Raw genomic sequence first — 18,704 nt, forward strand, 5'->3', positions numbered from 1 at the left:
TACTTCATGATGATTGGGCAGGCACAGGAGTAGTGCACGGCCAATCAATGTAAAAGCAGATGTCGGAGGATTAACCACTTATATTCATATTTTTTTTTCTTCCTTACTCTGGATCAACTTGCAGGATAACAGGCCGAACTAGATGGACAGATGTCTTTTTTCGGCCTTATAACTATGCTACTATGTTACTAATTATATTTAAAGGGAATGTGCCACCATTTTTCTTCTGCCAGTAAAAAACAACAAAACATCTCCTTTTTTTCTAATCAGTTTTTATTCTCAGGTTTTTTATTCAATTTTCTGAACATGATTATAGGGGCAGCCATCTTTAAAGAGCTGTTCTTTACGGCATTTAAAAAGCATTAAGAAAATCGCTTTACTGCAGCCACATAGGCCATAGACACAATGGGGGACCTCATTGACTTCTATGGGAGAGTTTTTCTTTACAAGGAAAGAATAGATAAGCTTTGACAATCACCTATTGTGATCCTCTTTTATTTGCACACAGAGGTGCTATCTGTCATTCTAATCCTGCTTTTAATGATAAGGAGATAATTGCAGTAAAGTGATCTGTACAGACTAAGAAGTTTTATTAGGTTTAGTGGCCAGTGTGAAAATTGCAGGATTTATGGGTTTTGTTTAAATATAGTTATTGACATGGAAAATTAAAAATAACATAGTCAAAAATTCTTTAAAATTTGTTTAACATAAAACATCATTTAAACAATAGGTCATTTTATGATGACATATTACCTTTAATATTTTGAAGACCTTCCTGGGCACTGCTATATTATTGACACACACCTCCATGCTGCATTGTATTTATGGACAGTGCTTTAGGATGTGTGTTCTGCAACTGCAGAGAATTGGAGTTAATATATAGAAAAGTGTCCAGAGGCAGATAGAGTCTCCATGAAGTGATGGAGTACAGAACCCTTTCTCAGAGACCAGGGAGTGACTGACGATCTGCAAAAAAAAATCCTGATTTGTGTGTATAATATTATTAATTAGCCCAATCTCTGGGCTGACTACACACCATTGCTGAAAAGTGAGCTGGGGAAGTCAGGAAATGTCAGTCTAGTGTGAATGACCTAGTGGTAAATGTCAAAACTGGAATATGTCAGGATTTTTTTTTACATGGGTACATAGGATTAAAAAAAGAAATGTGATTTTGTGATGATACATTCTCTTTAAAATTATAAATGTGATTGAGCATGCTCTGCATCCAAATTTATCAAGTTCTAGTAGATTTCAGGGACACGAAGCATTAAAGCTCATAGATTTATAAGTATAATTAAGAACACCACAACAGGAGAACCATGCATTGTCTATATGGTTATTAATAGCAATGGATTCAAAAAGTAAAAATGACATACTGTAAATAATAAAAGGATATTGCTTTGTAGATGAGGGAGGTTAGAGGAGATATGCAATGCTTCCAGAAATGTTAAAAGATAATCATATTAGATTTTATTTATTTTTAGTGCAAAGATTCTTTAGCTACATAAGTCAAGCATACATACATATATTTGCCTGATGACAGTAACAAAAAGTACAAACTGGGAAATAAATTCTAATAACTATAGGATTTATATTTTGGCATTATTACAGTATACATCTGCAAATCTTGGTATTTTGGTATTTTTTATTTTGTGATGGATTGGTCCAATTCAACTTTGCTTTAGAAATTGTAATTTCTTTTTCATCTAAAATATCAAATTACACATTTTTTTATCTGTCATTAAGGGACCTTATTCTAGTGCCACATTTTAATGACGCTCTAGAAAGACAGCTGCCTGGAAGGTTGGGCCTCTTCTGTTATAAAATAAATTTGCAGCATACAAAGAAAAGGTTCCACATGTATAGCTTGGAAGAAAGACGAGACAGAGGGGATATGATAGAAGCTTTTAAATACATAAAGGGAATCAACAAGGTAAAAGAGGAGAGAAGTTTTAAAAGAAGAAAAACTGCTACAAAAGGACATCGTTTTAAATTAGAGGGGCAAAGGTTTAAAAGTAATATCAGAAAGTATTACTTTACTGAGAGAGTAGTGGATGCATGGAATACCCTTCCTTCAGAAGTGGTAGCTGCAAATACAGTGAAGGAGTTTAAGCATGCATTGGATAGGCATAAGGCCATACTTCATATAAGATAGGGCCAGGGGCTATCCATAGTATTCAGAATATTAGGCAGACTAGATGGGCCAAATGGTTCTTATCTGCCGACACATTCTATGTTTCTCTTTTAATAAAATAAAAAATAAAGCAAAAAAAAAAAATGTATAGCCAAATGTCTGTGAATTCAGGCAGTCTGTAAAAAATGGGACCTTTGGTCAGCATCAGCAATATAAAATAGTTGTGTCAGTAACTTTTGAAACTGAAGATAATTGTTAGTCCTCATGCACCGTTGTTTTGGTCTGCATCCGAGACGCAGTTCTTGCGGCTCGAATGCGGACCCATTCACTTCAATGGGCCCGCAAGAGATGCGGACAGCACTCCGTGATATTTTGAAAACTATGAAAAGAATGTTTTTGTTGCACAACCTCTTTAATGGAATATATTAACACATACTCTTCTTTGTAAGCTGTTTCTGTAACGGTATCAACCGTTGGCGACATCCTTCTACCCTAGTAAGAGTGGCGCTGTAGAGTTGATCCAGCGACTTCCAAGGCCGAGTTGTGATTCCCAGTATCTTTGCAGCTCTTACATGAGCAAGTAGTAATATTGCTGTTCCCTACAACATGAGACGAGGCGGAGAGTTGAGGGTAAAAAGATTCACCTTTATTGGTGCCACACTTGGCCTTATATACAAGTCCCCATGCAAGGGAACCTCCCCTCTGGACCTAATGGGGAACTGGGTGACAAACATACAGACCAATGGAAATAACCACACAATCCGGGACACTCCCACACAATGCCTCCCCTCTGCCTGGAAGATAATTAGGTCAGATGCTGTATGTAACCCAATCATCTCCATACAGTAAAACCCCATCGTTTATAAAAACTCCCATACAGGACACACAATGCCTCCCCTCTGCCTGGGAGATAATTAGGTCAAAGCTGTATGTAAATCAATCATCTCAACAGACAGAGGGCTTCTGTTACAGTTTCATTTTCTAGTTGTAGGTTTTTTTGTTCTATTTTATTCCAATATGCAATATGATATATGAGTCAGTAATTAACCAGATGAGTAGTTTTCAGTTCTTATTTCCCAAGGAGGAGTGGTCTTCATTGCTCTGATGCAATGTTGATTTTATAGTGTCAGTGCATTAAAGATCACTCCCCAGGGAAACGGCATCAATGTACAAAAGGTTGTAGGTTTCAAAAGTTTGCACAGGTGACAGGTCACTTTAAAGACTCTAGGGGTCATTTAAGTCCGGAGTTTTAGCTGGACTCTACATAACTTCGGCACATCCACTGCCAATCTAAATCTATGCCAGTTTCCTTGCTAGAGTAGATTTAGAACATATTCTATGCCTAAAACAGACGTAGAAAATGATAAATGAGATGGGCCTGGTGGCTTGTCCCCTTCCCCACCAATCCCACACAACCTTTTTTAGACATGGCTTGACATGACCGGGCAAAAGTCGCAGATTGCAGCACAAATAACCTTTGCGCTGCAATCTGTGACAGATATCTGCCAGAAAATGGGTGTATATCAGTTATTAAATGACCCCCTATATTCTCCTATAGAAGCCACTTATCTAGAGAAGAATACCTCTATGTGTATGGAGTCTGATGGAGCAAGCCATGCTTTTTTTTTAATGTGAAAGTCGACAGTAAAAACTTCCGTACTTCCATATGAAAAATTGAGGCTTGTGAATATACAGTAGAGGAGGTCAGTGGAAGCCCTATTCTGGCTCCTTACAAATCAGCCTTTACCTAGAAAAGGAACTGGAAGTTACTCATGAATATTTACATTCTGATTGATTGCTCTTCAACTTTGAACATGAACGTCACATTATTTTAATTCTATGAATACAATATTGTGAACAGTTCTTTTAGGAATATTATAGAATTTCAGATTTAAGCCTTCCATCTTAAGTTGTATGCATATTTTTTTTCCTTCTGAAGCTTTATAGATGTATTACAATTATAGCCTGTTTGATCTGAAAAAAAAAAAAACATCTTATGGATCTGTCTTTCATAATCATATGGGTGAAATTCCTCACATTCTTTTATATATGGATTCATGAGAAATGAGTTAAATGTCTTTGAAGTCTTTCTCCCTATGTTGAGCTTTTACTGAGTGCTCTTTAATCTTAAACTATTAACCAAGTATTTTGTGAACAATAATTCATAATTTAATTTTGTGACATCACGGCTGAAGAGCGAGCAGATCCAGGCTTATACTTCTCCTGCCTGAATTTGTGTAAGTACCTCATTGTACTGGAATGTTCAAAGAAGAAATGTAAACAACTTAATTCTTTCCTCATCGCCACAAAACATCTGGCCAAGCTAAATTCGAAGGCTCACTTTCATGCTCAGCTTTTATTTTTAAAGAAGAAACAACTACTCAACCTTTACAGTGTAGATTTACATTTTTTTTTTACCTTGGATGACATAAAATAGTATTTTATTCCATGCATTATGCAGATATTGGCCTCTAGAAATATAAACAATGCAAACATTGTTATTACAGGGACACAAAATACAGAACATGCATACAAAAATAAAAATGTCCCTAGCACGATCCCTTTATCAATGAGTCAACTCAATGCTCCTCTGGGTTTCTAGGAAAAATATATGAAAATTAGCACATCTTACATCTGCTGGCATCAGACAGGCTTAGGTAACTTGAAAGCTAATTTGAATATCTTTACCAGAAACCCAGAGGAGCATTGCCTTGCTGCACTTCACACACATACTATGCATAATAAGAAATTATCAGAATCATAATCTCTCTCTCTTTCTTCAAAAATCTGAAATCCATTTTTTTTTTTATTGGTTCATTTCTAATATACTTTTCATTGTATTATAGTGAAAAGTCAGCCATGTTTACCCCTCCTCCTTATACTGCCTTGTGTCTGGGAGATAGACATCTAGCTGGAGCAGGAGTCTTCCTGCTGTGCCCTCTTTGTGGTAAGAGAGAAATGTCATTACCACATTTTATTTTCTCGGGTCTATTAGAAAGGTACATTATGTAAACTGTAATGAATGTAATCTTTTTACCGGTGGCTGTATCATGTGAAAACACTCTATCTCTCCAACTGACATAGTGGGGAAAATTTATAAAAACTGGTGTAATGAAAAAAATTGCTTAGTTGTCCATACCAACCAATCAGATTCCACCTTTCATTTTCCAACGAAGGTCTACAAAATGAAAGGTAGAATCTGATTGGTTGCTGTGGGCAACTAAGCCAGTTTTCCTTTACACCAGTTTTGAAAAATCTGCCCCAGTGTCTTATGTGTGAACATGACGTCTGATTCTCTTTTTATTCATATGAGACCTTTAATATGAGTTTCATATGAATGAGAAGAGAAACTTACGTTGTGTCAACAGAGCAGACAATGAAGTTTAATATTTGAAATGCACACTTTTGGCACAATCTGAACCAAATAACTGCCAAACATAGTTTCCACTGGAAGTATTTCAGACCATTTCGTAATGTTTTTACGTTTTTCCCTACAAGGGAGAGTGGCTTAAGAGAAGGTTTGTGGCTTCAGATGAATAGACCACAAGTTAAATGTGATGCTATGTGACAAAAAACATCAGTACATTTTTTTTTGCATTTTAGGGATAAAACTAAGCCCACAAATAGGGGATGTAAATATATAATAGAGAGTCCATAGGTATGAAGATATATCATCCAGCATCAGCCACTGTGATAAACCCAGTGCAATTTAAAACTAAGTCTATGCTATCTTACTTTTAGACAGTATTAGTAAATTTCCCTTACTTTGAACCAAAGTGTTAGTGACATGACAAAGCTGAGGACTAGAAGGGAGGGAATAACTCACAAATGCAGCTAGATTACCTTCACTACAATTTATATAATTTACTATGTTTTTTGGAAAGTCTTCAGACCCTTTTTTAACATTTTATAGGAAATAGTGACTATAAAGTAATAACCTTCCAATTATCATTCTTCACGGAGGAATAATAATACCAAGCTTCAAAAATGCTAAATTTAGAACTAAGAGAACTAAGAGAGGCCATAGGCCTAACTAACTGAGACAACGTCCTCAAAAATAAAAATACAGCCACAAAATTGAATATTTTGAAAAGCATCCTAAAATCTAATTGTGAGAGGTACATACCTTATGGGAAAAAAAATGAATGGACAAGAAGAAACCAATGTGAATAAATAGAACTGTAAAGAAAGCAATAAATGACAAAAAAAAGCATTTAAATCACTAAAACAGGAGGGTATCGAGGACGTACTGAAAAACTATAAGGAAAAAAATAGAATATGTAAAAAACAAATAAAAGCAGCCAAACTAGAGACCAAGAGATTAATTGCCAAAGAGAGCAGAACTAACCCTAAAATGTTCTTCAATTATATAAATAGTAAAAAGTATAAATCTGAAGGTGTCAGCCCTCTACAAAGTGATGAGGGGGAAGTTGCAGAGAGCAATAAGGAGAAGGCAAAACTATAAAAATGTGTTTCTCTACTGTATTCACTGAGGAAAATAAACAGTCAGATAAAATGCAGAATGTAAAAGTTCATTCCCCATTAATAGTGCCCTATCAGACCCAGGAAGAAGTACTGCGGTGTCTCAAAAGATTAAAATAGACGAATTGCCAGGATGGCATACACCCCCGTATTCTAAGAGGATTAAGTAATGTCCTAGCCAGACCCTTATTTATGATATTTAAGGACTCTATACTGACAGGGAGCCCAAAAACAGAGCCCGGAAAGTATAGGCCGGTAAGTTTAACATCTGTCGTGGGAAAACTGTTTGAAAGTTTTTTAAGAGATGCTATCTTGGAGTACCTCAATTTAAAATAAGCAAATAATGCCATATCAGCATGGCTTCATGAGGGATTTGTCATGTCAAACTAATTTAATCAGTTTCTATGAGGAGGTAAGTTCTAGACTTGACAGCGGCGAATCAATAGATGTCGTATATCTGGACTTCTCCAAAGCATTTGACACTGTACTGCATAAAAGGTTAGTATATAAAATGAGAATGCTCAGACTGGGAGAAAATGTCTGTACATGGGTAAGTAACTGTTTCAGTAATAGAAAACAGAGGGTGGTTATTAACGGTACAAACTCAGATTGGGTCACTGTCACTAGCGGAGTACCTCAGGGGTCAGTATTGGGCCCTATTCTCTTCAATATATTTATTAATGATCTTGTAGAAGGCTTGCACAGTAAAATATCAATTTTTGCAGATGACACTAAACTGTGTAAAGTAATTAACATGGAAGAGGACAGTATACTGCTAAAGAGGGTTCTGGATAGATTGGAGGCTTGGGCAGAGAAATGGCAGATGAGGTTTAATACTGACAAATGTAAGGTTATGCACATAGGAAGGAATAATGCAAGTCACCCGTACATACTAAATGGTAAAACACTGGGTAACTGTCAGGGTCCCTCAGTTGACTGATGTCAGGAAAAGTCTCTACAGAAGTTAATTGTCGCGTTTGTGTTTGTTATATTCCCTGTTGTTTGTATCTGGGCCTGTGACAGAGACTTCCATTCGTCCATCTGGGGAGGAATGGGTTGTCTCTGGTCCTAACCTTTTCCAGGGCCTTATAGGGATATAAAGGCCTAGGTTTACTGCATACTATCCTACCTTCAGGGTCTATTTATATTGATAGATAGGGTCTGGATTAGGGTTGTCTAGGAGGTGACCTGTTTCTTCCCTAGGTTCCAGGCCCAGTTACTGTTCCCCTTCCCTTCTGTGTTCAGTGTGGAGTTTCCCCCTCACACTGATCGTGACAGTAACACTGACATGGAAAAGGACCTAGGAATTTTAGTGAACAGCAAACTAAGCTGTAAAAACCAGTGTCAGGCAGCTGCTGCCAAGGCCTGTGATGAGAACATAGTCCTACCACTTTACAAATCACTAGTCAGACCACACATGGAGTACTGTGTACAGTACTGGGCTCCTGTGAACAAGGCAGACATAGCAGAGCTGGAGAGGGTTCAGAGGAGGGCAACTAAAGTAATAACTGAAATGGGGGTACTACAGTACCCAGAAATATTATCAAAATTGGGGTTATTCACTTTGGAAAAAAGACAACTGAGGGAGATCTAATTACTATGTATAAATATATCAGGGGTCAGTACAGAGATCACTCCCATCATCTATTTATCCCCAGGACTGTGACTGTGACGAGGGGACATCCTCTGCTTCTGGAGGAAAGAAGGTTTGTACACAAAAATAGAAGAGGATTCTTTACGGTAAGGCAGTGAGACTATGGAACTCTCTGCCTGAGGAGGTGCTGATGGTGAGTTCACTAAAAGAGTTCAAGAGGGGCCTCGTGGTATTTCTGGAGTGTAATAATATTATAGGCTATAGCCACTAGAGAGGGGTCGTTGATCCAGGGAGTTATTCTGATTGCCTGATTGGAGTCAGGAAATAATTTTTTTCCCCTTAAGTAGGGAAAATTTGCTTCTACCTTTTTTGCCTTCCTCTGGATCAACTTGCAGGATAACAGGCCGAACTGGATGGACAAATGTATTTTTTTGGCCTGATATACTATGTTACTATGTTATGTTGCGACCTTGTGTTAAAATAAAAAAATATATATATTTTGTCCCCACATCATTCTGCATTTAATACCTCATAATGACAAAGTGAAAACAGAATGTTAAAAATCTTTGCTAATTTATTGAAAAAAAATCTAAAATATTGCATTGACATAAGTATTCAGATCCTTTACTCTGTACTTAGTTGAAGCACCTTTGGCAGCCATTACAGCATCCAGTTTTCTTGGCTATGATGTCACTAAATTTGCATAACTAGATTTAGGGATTTTCTGCCATTCTTCTCTGCAGATCCTCTCAAGCTCTGTCAGGTTGGATGGAGACTGTTGGTACAGAGCCAATTTCAGGTGTCTCCAGAGATGTTCGATTGGGTTCAGGTCAGAGTTCTGGCTGTGCCACTCAACAACATTCATAGAGTTGTCCTTAAGCCACTCCTGTGCTGTCTTTGTTATGTGCTCAGGGTCATTGTCTTTTTGGAAGGTGACTTTTGGCCCAGTCTGACATCCAGAGCACTCTGGATCAGGTTTTCATTAAAAATATATCTGTACTTTGCTCCTTTAAACTTTCCCTCAACCCGGACCAGTCCACGCCACCATGCTTCATGTAGGGATATTATTGGGCATGTGAAGAGAAGTGCCTTTTTTCTTCCAGACATTAGGCTTAGAATTGAGACCAAACAGTTGGTTTTATCATACCAGGGAATCTTGTTTCTTACAGTCTGAGAGCCCCTTAGATGATTTTTTGCAAACTCCAGGGGGCTTCATCTACTTTTACAGAGGAGAAGCTTTTTTTCTGCCTATAAAGTAAGATTTGTGGAGTGGTGCAGTGATAGTTTACCTTCTGGAACTTTCTTCCATCTGCACATTGGGTTCTTGGTCTCTTCTCCTACCAAGGCAGTTCTCCACTTATTAGTTTGCTGGGATGACCAGCTCTATTAAGAGTCCTGGTTATACCAAACTTTTTTGATTTAAGGATTATGGAGGCCATTGTGCTCTTAAGAACTTTCAGTGCAGGAGAATCTTTTTTGCTTCCATGCAATCCTGTCTCTGAGCTCTACGGACAGTTCTTATTTCCTCATGGGTTGTTTTCTTCTCTGATATGACATGTCAGCTGTGAGACTATTATAGACAAGGTGTGTCTTTCCAAATCATGTCCAAGCAGCTGAATTTACCACAGGTGGACTCCAATCAAGGTACAGAAACATCTCAAAGATTTCTATAGAAATAGAAGGCCCCCACATCAAAATTTCAAAAGTCATAGCAAAGGGTCTGAATGCGTATGTCCATGTAAAATTTTAGTTTGTCCTTTCGAACAATTTGTTTTCACTTTCTCATTATAGGGTATTGAGTGCAGATTGATGGGGGTAAACTATATTTAGAAATAAAAAAATGACTACAAGGTCACAACATGCGTAACAATGTGAAAAGTGAAAGGGTCAAAAGACTTTCCAACTGCACTGTACCTTTTTAACGGCCAGAGAATCAAACATTTTTTGTGAAAGTGCTTCTTTAAGCTGCACATTTACTATGCTTCAGCTGAACATAGAAGAGATCAGTAGATGATTAACCTCTATGTTCTCTGCAGGAATTGTACCAGAATGGTGTATCAAGATCATGCAAAAATATGCTGCAGACTGACAAACCGTGAGAACAACTATATTTTTTGGGTTCACCTTTATGATTCATATCTAGGTTTAGTGTTCCTTTAAATATTATTTTCATTATAAATGTCTTGTTTCTGTGCACATATATTAATTTTCCGGTGATAAAACTGCTTCATGAAAAAGGCAGTCAGAGAACCAGTCACTGCTATAGAGCTATTTTAAAGGGGTACAAGGGTTCCCCATTGAAAAGCTAAGTACAAAGTGCACCTCTGTTGGCATCCATCTCTCCACAGTTTTATGGGTTTTGTTTTTACAAAGTTCCCTATGTGGTAAAACTAACCTGTTACCTTCATTCTGTGGGCCAGTACAATCACTGCAATACCACATTTATATAGTCTTTCTTGTGTTTTAATACACTACTCAACACTGAAATTGCAACATCAAGAAGAATAAATCATAGCGTTGTGGAAATCGCAGGATCAATAGACAAATTAATAATATGCAAATTATACAAAATTGGAAACAAAAAAATTTAAAACATCTCAAACATTTATTGATTACTGAGTATGAGCGCCATCCTCAGAAATACACTTACAGTACTTACACCTTGGTATGGTATCAATGAAGTTAATAATGGTTGTCTGAGGAATGTTCTGCCATGCTAAATGCTCTAGGACACGCAAATCATAAAGATCCACTGCTGGGAGCTACCTCCACTGCTGACTAATAATTCCCCAGATGTGCATGGCAAACCGGAAATGCTGCAGGCCGAGGTTGCACATTTATGGTAAAGGAAATTCTGGTCAGGCGCAAAATCACTGGTTCAAGTCGGTCTCTGAAGGTGAATCTTCTTGTATTTGCATAACAAATGTATATACACAGAACAACGCGTTTCGGGGCTCAAATTGTCCCCTCCATCAGGTTCATAGATAATCACTTTTTTTTTTAAAGGGAACCTGTCACCTGGTTTTTGGGTATAGAGCTGAGGACATGGGTTGCTAGATGGCCGCTAGCACATCCGCAATACCCAGTCCCCATAGCTCTGTGTGCTTTTATTGTTTAAAAAAAACGATTTGATACATATGCAAATTAACATAAAAGAGTCATATATTACTTGTGTGACCAGAGAAGAGTCATATTTTCAAGCTCTGACTTATCTCAGGTTAATTTGCATATGTATCAAAGCGGTTTTTATACACAATAAAAGCACACAGAGCTATGGGGACTGGATATTACAGATGTGCTAACGGTGATCTATACACAAAATCCAGGTGACAGGTTCCCTTTAAGGTGAATCTTCTTTTATTTGCATAACAAACGTATATAAACAGAACAACGCATTTCGGGGCTCAAATTGTCCCCTTCATCTGGTTCATAGATATTTACAATGACTAGTAATAATCTCAGGTTTATATACATGTTGAAAAACCGCCAAAAACGAATGACCTGAGGGCTGCCCTTAGGTAGGAGGGGCTAGCCCAGGTATCATAGCATATAATGAAAAACAACTATTTATAGTCTTCAAAATGCATGTGGTTATATATTAAATTAGGTTTGTACATAAATTCATTAAAACGATGGGGTAAATGTGTAAATCTAATAAAATAAAAATCCGGCTAGAAGAGAAAGGTCACGTGACCGCCTCACTTCGTTCACGTGATTGGGGCAGGCCGGCTCGTGGGTTCACAGAGCGCTAGCGCATGCGCTCTGTAACCCTGTCTTCTCTCTAGAGGCAGCCCGGTCATGTGATCGCCGACCTTGCGATCACATGACTGGTCTCCCTGGAAACAATGACGCTAAGGCTACTTTCACACCTGCGTTCAGGTGTCCGCTCGTGAGCTCCGTTTGAAGGGGCTCACAAGCGGCCCTGAACGCAGCCGTCTGGCCCTAATGCATTCTCAGTGGAGGCGGATCCACTGAGAATGCATCCGCCTGCCAGCGCTCAGCCTCCGCTCCGCTCAGTGAGCGGACACCTGAACGCTGCAAGCAGCGTCCGGGTGTCCGCCTGGCCGTGCGGAGGCGAGCGGATCCGTTCCGACTTACAATGTAAGTCAATGGGGACGGATCCGCTTGAAGATGACACCATATGGCTCAATCTTCAAGCGGATCCGTCCCCCATTGACTTTCAATGTAAAGTCTGAATGGATCCGCTCAGGCTACTTTCACACTTAGAAAATTTTTCTAAGTTCTAATGCAGACGGATCTGTTCTGAACGGAGCCTCCGTCTGCATTAATATGAGCGGATCCGTTCAGAACGGATCCGATCGAACGCTAGTGTGAAAGTAGCCTTATGTGCGTCCGAGCGGAGCACACTGACTAAGGCTGGGGGCCATTAGCTGTAATTAGCGTAATACAATGGTAGTGTGAAAAATATGTTTATCTATATATTGCCATTATTAGGGCAATTTAGAAAGGGTTACTTAATGACTCCTATTTATCTATATGTCGCCGTTATTAGGGCAATTAAGAAGGGGCTGCTTGGAGATGCATGCCTGTAAAAAAATATATATAAAAGTATACAGCAATCAGTGGCCGGCGCACTTGGTGGTGATATAAGGTTATATGCAGATTAGATATATATATAATAGGACCACCTACACATATATGAATATTGGATCTAAATAGACACATAAAACTGTTTAAAACTATTAGTGGAGATAAAACATTACTGTGGGGGTAATAGTACAATCACATATGATAATATAGGAATAAAAAATAAAAATAAATAAAAATATACATATATACATAAAAGAATATATACAAAATATGTAAAATATATAAAAAATATATATATAAATCACATAAATATTGTAGAAATTTTATGACGATGAATATATTGAGGTTATTACTAAATGTACATATGGAAAAGGGGTAATAAATACATAAAATATCAAATATTCATTCTACCAAGTAAACGGGAATAGAACACAGCGGCACTGCAAGCGACAGGTCGAAGCTCCGGTCCTTAGTGCTGGCTAAAGTAACAGCAATGTAGCTAATCTGCTTCATATGTGGTGCTCAGCATAGAGACGGGAGGCGGTATCAATTGTAACAATGTAGCGAAGGTAAAAGAAGTATGCGGCACTCACCGAGGAATATGAATCTGTATCTTTTTATTCAGTCCTCAACATTGGACGAACAGGTGGGGTTATGAGGCGGACACGCTCCTGCAGATGAATGGCGGCTACGGCTGTTTCGCGCAATGTGTTGCGCTTCTTCTGGCCGATGATCGTCAAGGCGCAATACTGCGCCATATATAAGCGACGCCCATCAGCCGGCATCCTGTGCAGCAAGTGACTTAAAAACATGTCAATGTGGTAGAGGGGGAAGGAGGAACATACCAAAATATAAACAGAAAAGCAAAAGCAAGGTTAACACATCCGGCAGCAATAACTTATCATACAGGCAGAAGTCATTCCTATGGACAACAATTTTAAATTAAAACAGCACGGGTGTAGAGAGGACAGAATCCGAAGGGGTAAATCTCTAAAAGGGCCATGGGATCCATTCATGACACAACAAACCCCCCACTTTGGCTATATTCTTAAATGCCCCACTCTTAAAGGAATACGGACATGTCATTCCTATCGTTTAGTCCTGCAGCGCCGGTGGCTTTGGTACGGAGAATCCACCTTGCTTCCCTCTGCAGGAGTAGCCGGTGATGATCCCCTCCCCTAGGGATGGGTCGGACCTGTTCCACTCCCGCAAAGGAAAGACAACGGGGATGACCGTCATGCGCGTCCCTGACATGCTCGATAAGGCGGGGACATCCTCTACCTGAACGAATGGAATTAACGTGCTCCCGTATCCGTTCAAAGAGCGGGCGAATGGTTTTACCGATGTAGTACCTATTGCAAGGGCAAAACACGGCATACACAACGTATGGCGTGCGACATGTTATGAAGTCCCGTACCGTGTGCTGAACCCCTCCTATCAGCAGCCATTTACTGCACGTATTTAATGCGCAAAAGGAGCAATGCCCACATTTATAATTGCCCTCAGGTTTTTTGCTGGTGAGCCATGTCTCCACCTTGGGTGTGCAGAATACACTGTTCACCAATTTGTCCTTGAGGGTTGCGCATTTTTTAAAAGTAACCAATGGTCGCTGACTGGAGAGGTTACTTAAGGCTGGATCTCCCTTAAGAAGGTCCCAATTATCATGTATTACACGCTTGATGATGTCTGCAGCTGGACTGTACTTAAAAGCAAAAGCGAAACGGGGTGATTTAATGTTTTCAAAAAAAATGTTTGCTGAATCTCCCTCTAGAAATGCTACACCACTGCCTGGAGAGATCCCGGCGACAATCACAGGGACTGATTTCCATCTTAAGGGTCGTTTCAGTGAAGAGGAGATACAGTGCATCCACTTTCTGGCCAACATGGAGACAGACACCTTAGACAGTGGTGGCCATAAGGTGGATACATATACCGGTGGCATCGGGTCCACCTTCCTTCCTCCCATGCCGGCCGGCTCCGCCATTGACCTGTTCCACAAACGGGTGCTAAGAGATATACGTGCGCTGATTTACCCAGCAGCACCCCCGAATGTCACCGGGGAAGAATATCGAGCCCTTCTGTGGTTTAAACAACAGGATGGCATTATTATTAAGCCGGCCGACAAGGGAGGGAATGTGGTCCTGATGACCAGGGAATATTACATGGAGGAGGCTGGGAGGCAATTGGGGGACAGCGCGGTATATCTTAGATTGAAGGGAGACCCTGTACAAGCAATACTAGATAAACTTCAGGTATTCATTGAGAAGTACATAGCAGCTGGTTTCTTGCCTAAAGGCATGGCCAATCGACTCATCCCTCCCCAATCCCAAAGTTCCGGTCTGGTACTTCGTACCAAAAATCCACAAGTCGCTGACCCGGCCCCCGGGCCGCCCTATAGTGGCCGGGATCGGGTCAGTGACGGAGCCACTGTCTGGCTATGTGGATTGGCTCCTCAGGCCACTTCTTTTGGGGACCCCGACGTATCTCAAGGACACCGGGGACTTCCTCCGAGCACTCCAACACTTTGAGTGGCGGAGGTAGTTCCGCCTGGTGTCCTTGGACGTCGAGAGTCTCTATACCAGAATCCCGCACGACCTGGGACTCCGGGCTGTTAACACTGTTTTGAATAGAAGTGACAAAGACCCTATGTTTAAGGGCTTTGTTATGGATGCGCTTGACCTCATCCTCACCAGCAATGTGTTCCAGTTCGACGGTCAATGGTACCGCCAGGTACTAGGTACCGCAATGGGCACGCCCGTGTCGTGCACGTTTGCGAACCTGTACCTGGCGGTATTTGAAGATACATATATATTCTCGGTGGGTAACCCCTTCCTGCGGTTCATGCATTTATTCTTACGTTATGTGGACGACATTTTTCTGGTCTGGTCAGGCAGCGAGGAGTCGTGCCGCAATTTTGTGGAGCACCTTAACACGCACAACAGGATGAATATGCGATTCACCCTCAATTTTGGGGGCGAGTCGCTAGACTTCCTGGATGTGCGTGTGACAGTCAAGGATGGCGTATTACACACCACGGGCTTTCGCAAGCCCACTGCGACTAACTCGCTGCTTCACCAGACCAGCTATCATCCACCCTCAGTCAAGAAAGCCGTCCCATACGGACAATTCGTCCGGCTTAGGAGGATTAATGATACTGAGGAAGGTTTCCACAGGCAAGCTAATGAGCTAAGTCATCGACTCGTGGTTCGGGGTTACCCGCCGGGAGTAGTCTCGGCAGCCCTACGTAAGGCTGCCGCACTTGACCGTAACACATTGCTGGTGGAAAGGAATAGAAACATTGAATCACCCCGTTTCGCTTTTGCTTTTAAGTACAGTCCAGCTGCAGACATCATCAAGCGTGTAATACATGATAATTGGGACCTTCTTAAGGGAGATCCAGCCTTAAGTAACCTCTCCAGTCAGCGACCATTGGTTACTTTTAAAAAATGCGCAACCCTCAAGGACAAATTGGTGAACAGTGTATTCTGCACACCCAAGGTGGAGACATGGCTCACCAGCAAAAAACCTGAGGGCAATTATAAATGTGGGCATTGCTCCTTTTGCGCATTAAATACGTGCAGTAAATGGCTGCTGATAGGAGGGGTTCAGCACACGGTACGGGACTTCATAACATGTCGCACGCCATACGTTGTGTATGCCGTGTTTTGCCCTTGCAATAGGTACTACATCGGTAAAACCATTCGCCCGCTCTTTGAACGGATACGGGAGCACGTGAATTCCATTCGTTCAGGTAGAGGATGTCCCCGCCTTATCGAGCATGTCAGGGACGCGCATGACGGTCATCCCCGTTGTCTTTCCTTTGCGGGAGTGGAACAGGTCCGACCCATCCCTAGGGGAGGGGATCGTCACCGGCTACTCCTGCAGAGGGAAGCAAGGTGGATTCTCCGTACCAAAGCCACCGGCGCTGCAGGACTAAACGATAGGAATGACATGTCCGTATTCCTTTAAGAGTGGGGCATTTAAGAATATAGCCAAAGTGGGGGGTTTGTTGTGTCATGAATGGATCCCATGGCCCTTTTAGAGATTTACCCCTTCGGATTCTGTCCTCTCTACACCCGTGCTGTTTTAATTTAAAATTGTTGTCCATAGGAATGACTTCTGCCTGTATGATAAGTTATTGCTGCCGGATGTGTTAACCTTGCTTTTGCTTTTCTGTTTATATTTTGGTATGTTCCTCCTTCCCCCTCTACCACATTGACATGTTTTTACGTCACTTACTGACGGCGCACAGCTGCTGCACAGGATGCCGGCTGATGGGCGTCGCTTATATATGGCGCAGTATTGCGCCTTGACGATCAGCGGCCAGAAGAAGCGCAACACATTGCGCGAAACGGCCGTAGCCGCCATTCATCTGCAGGAGCGTGTCCGCCTCATAACCCCACCTGTTCGTCCAATGTTGAGGACTGAATAAAAAGATACAGATTCATATGCCTCGGTGAGTGCCGCATACTTCTTTTACCTTCGCTACATTATTACAATTCATTCTACCAAGACTTAAAAGTGTTAGCTTCTATAAATTAATCTCAAATGCTTCGTTAAGACCATAGGGGTTTAAACTATTCAATTAAAAAATCCAGTACATTTCTCTATGTCTAATGTACTGGATATCCTTTTATAAGTGACTTGGCATTTGTTCAATTGGGGTCACATTAAACCCAGCTGAACTCCCCTCATGGTGTTCTGTCGCGTGTCTAGATACACTGCGTTTCAGATATTTTTTCCTGATGTTTGATCTATGTTTGTTCAGTCTATTCCGCAATGTTTGAATCGTGCGCCCCACACACTGTAAATGGCACAGACATTCCAAAAGGTATATAACATGATTGGATTCACAGTTCAAACTACTCAAAATAGAGAAGGACTCTCCACTCACTCGGCTATTGAAGGTGGATTTCTGACATATACTTGAGCAGCATAAGCATCTTTTGTGTCCGCACCTTGAACTGCCTTTGGGGGTAGTGGTACCATGATTCTCAGTGTGATGTTCAACTGGATTTAGTTTACTAGGTGCGAGAATATTTTTTAAGGTACGCGCTCTTCTGTATATAAGCTTTGGGAGTTTAGGAATAATCTGATTTAAAATGGGGTCTCTTCTTAAGCTATGCCAGTGTTTTTCTAACATCGCTTTTATGGATATATGATTTTGATTGTAAGTAGTGATGAAATTGCAACCGTATTTATCGCTATTGTAATCTTTTTCTTTTTAGATACAGGAATAAGACATTCATCTTGAGTGAGTTTGGCGGCTTTCGTTCTTGCACCAGAAATAATATTAGACGGATAGCCTTTTTGGCTGAACCTAGAGGCCAGAACATCACACTGTTAGGCGAAATCATCTTCAAGAGTACAGTTTCGTCTTAATCTTTTGAACTGACTGAAAGGAATGTTTGAATTCCATTTTCTATAATGTGTACTCTTAAAGTCCAGGTAGCTATTACTGTCAACTTTTTTGTAAAATGTATGTGTGTTTATTTTATTATCCTGAATAAAGATTTCTAGATCCAAAAACTCGATTTTGATGTTATCATATATTCCAGTAAAGGAGATTCCCCAATCGTTGGTATTAAGATGGGAAAAATTATCAATAGATGATGAATCCCCATTCCAAATAAAAATGAAATCATCAATATACCTGCGAAAAAAAATTATATTGTTGTTCGCCCAAAAGTTTGAATGGTAGATAAACTCCTCCTCAAATTCCCCCTTAAATAATGGCAAAACGCGTCCCCATTGCGGTCCCTCGCATCTGCTTGTAAATATCATTTTGGAACATAAACACATTGTGCGTGAGTATGAATTCAATGCTCTTCATGATAAACGTCTTTTGGATAGCAGGCATTTCATGATCATTATCTAAGAAACTCGATGTACACTTCATATCTAAGTCATTAAAGATATTTGAATATAGTGCCGAAATGTGTA

At 40.3% G+C, this 18,704-nt stretch overlaps 1 long non-coding RNA gene across 1 annotated transcript in view; it reads left to right on the forward strand.

Moving 5' to 3' along the window:
* The window catches only part of LOC122940006, a 54,326-nt gene extending 36,130 nt beyond the window's left edge, over window positions 1-18,196 (forward strand). The window contains exons 2-4 of the long non-coding RNA XR_006390225.1: window positions 4,981-5,081; window positions 10,247-10,305; window positions 17,990-18,196. This is a non-coding gene — a long non-coding RNA (uncharacterized LOC122940006). The remainder of the gene's footprint in view (window positions 1-4,980; window positions 5,082-10,246; window positions 10,306-17,989) is intronic.
* Window positions 18,197-18,704: the final 508 nt, after the last annotated feature.

Source organism: Bufo gargarizans, chromosome 6, assembly GCF_014858855.1.
Source record: "Bufo gargarizans isolate SCDJY-AF-19 chromosome 6, ASM1485885v1, whole genome shotgun sequence".
In the NCBI taxonomy this organism is placed as follows: Eukaryota; Metazoa; Chordata; class Amphibia; order Anura; family Bufonidae; genus Bufo; species Bufo gargarizans.